At 41.0% G+C, this 2328-nt stretch overlaps 1 long non-coding RNA gene across 1 annotated transcript in view; it reads left to right on the top strand.

Annotated features, from left to right (window-relative positions):
- Positions 1-1098: 1098 nt before the first annotated feature.
- The window catches only part of LOC111873708, a 3463-nt gene continuing 2233 nt past the window's right edge, over positions 1099-2328 (top strand). The window contains exon 1 of the long non-coding RNA XR_002844417.2: positions 1099-1730. This is a non-coding gene — a long non-coding RNA (uncharacterized LOC111873708). The remainder of the gene's footprint in view (positions 1731-2328) is intronic.

Here is a 2328-nt window from a genome sequence, read left to right as displayed (position 1 = left end):
TAAAGAACTAACACCCACACCAACAATGATAGAAATAAACTAAACACTACTCTGCACGGAGTCTTAGAAACAGCAAACCTACTGTACAAATTTACATCTCAGAGCCGCAAAAATGCATTTCTATGCCCTTCCAACTTCAACCAGTTCACCACAGACCATCAGCTCTCACGACTTCCTTTATAAATCGGATTTGTATGTGTAACAGGCGAGAAATTGCATAAAAAAGTAAAAATGTGCATTCTACTAGTACCATCACCCTCAGAATAGGCGCTGCGAAGTTTAGGAGAATCCCGAATAGAACTTGCAACAGCGGAATAATATCATGAACACCATAATTTATGATAATATTAGGAAACTGAATTTCTATCGAATGATCCTAATGATTCCCTAAAGAATACCCACAACCTACACATTTCCATTAACAACGTAAAAGTCTGGTACCTACGATGCAAGAATTTGTGTAGGTTGTTGTACGGAACAACTCGCGACCTCGGTATCGCTCGGTATCACAGACGATCACAGCCGTCACCGCCGTCACAGCTATCACCGCCGACTCGGCGAGTACTACACGCACTGAACAGCCCCGTGAAACTCCCATGTTATTCACACTGATATGTTGGGTTTTTGGACTTTATCCATCGTCCTGGTTTTTAAGATAACAAATAAAAATTCGACGTTTCGGAAACTGGATCTGTATCCGTCCTCAGGTGAAGGAGAACACCTATTCAATTGGGTCCGTTAGAAAGAGCTAGCCTCAATCACTGGACAAACCAATGTCACAAAACATGAAGATTATAGAAACCTGAGACCAGGCTAATTCCATGAGAGCTAATAAGAAAAATATTCATAACAAATTGTAGCAAACACTTACAAGCGTGGAACCAGGATAGATAGATAGATAAATTTCTACAGATCTATCTATCCTGGTTCCACGCTTGTAAGTGTTTGCTACAGTAGATAATTCGGCATGGTAGCCTGTGCATCTAAGATATACTGTTTTTTTTTTTCAGGCAAGGGTAACAACATGACTCTTTAAGACAGTATTTCATCATACCAAGTTTTAGTTGGACATTGTTATATCAAGTCAGTTTCTGGTACCCAGTCTCACACATGTGCAACCGTATGTTGTACACAATTTATTAAAAGTTACTCACTTTAGAAGTTTAAAGATCCATCACTACATGTTTTCAACCAATATGGTCAGGCATTAATATTATTGGTCAAGGAAACTGCTGTCTTCTCTGGTTGCCTTGTTGTTACTGTATAAGTCCTCTCCGTGTTCATATGTGTATATAACGTGTACATTTAACTATCAGAGTTTATGTGTGTGAAATTTGTTATGTGTTGGGTAGTAAAACTTTAATTTAGTATTCAGTGCCAAGCTTATTCTAAATGGATCTGTTTAAAGTTCATTACTATTTGTTTGAATTAATTTTCTCCTTATTAGTAGAGTGAAACTGGTATTTGCAATACTTGCCTTGAACAAGATTTGCTGGTTGTGGGGCAGGTGGGATGTGGGCAGAATAGTATCTTTTTTGTCTCTTCATGCAGATATTAGCTTCCTGGTGGATACAGGTGTCCAGCCTGAACAGTGTGTTGTTATGGAAGTTTCCCGGCAGCCTTGATTGGATTGTAGAATTGCTGCTGGTAACAGGAAGGGAATAGTGGACGGGGTTAACAGCAGAGTTTGCCGTTAGTAGCATCACTTCTTTGGCAACAAGTTTTCTTATGTAAGCTTGTAAGGTTATGTTTTTCGTGTGCATACCATAGAAAGTCTTTAATATGTTCCCAGACAGTGGGATGGCATGCCAATACATGAAACTAAAGGTAGAAATTTTTCAAGTGGTGCTTGTAATGGCTCTTTGGGAATTTACCAGATAGTACACTCAAGTGCCAAAAGTCATGGAATAGCAGTATGTAAACTTATTTTTAAGTGGCGCCACCTCCCTTGATGGCTTGGGAATGCCCAGAGCAGTATCAATTGTGAGGTGTTCTCTCGTGAGTCAGGTTGAACACAGGCCAGTCTGCTCATGGCGAGCCGACCTGGATTATCGGAGTTTGAACGGGGCATGATAGTGGGTGCCAGGCAGATGGAATATTCCATTTCTGAAGTTGTGCGGTCATTCAACATTCCTCGATCCACGGTTTCGTGTGTATCGGGAATACCTTGTGGAAGGCATTTCCACCCACCATGGACAGCGCAGTGGCAAACCACAGGTGCTTAATGATCGTGACCAGCGGCATCTAGCTAGAATTGTCCGTGGTAACAGACAAGCGACACTGGCTGAAATCACATCCACATTCAATGCAGGAGGTACCAGACGCATA

Source organism: Cryptotermes secundus, unplaced genomic scaffold, assembly GCF_002891405.2.
Source record: "Cryptotermes secundus unplaced genomic scaffold, Csec_1.0 scaffold3828, whole genome shotgun sequence".
Classification (NCBI taxonomy): Eukaryota; Metazoa; Arthropoda; class Insecta; order Blattodea; family Kalotermitidae; genus Cryptotermes; species Cryptotermes secundus.
This window is presented reverse-complemented; position numbering and strand designations above follow the sequence as displayed.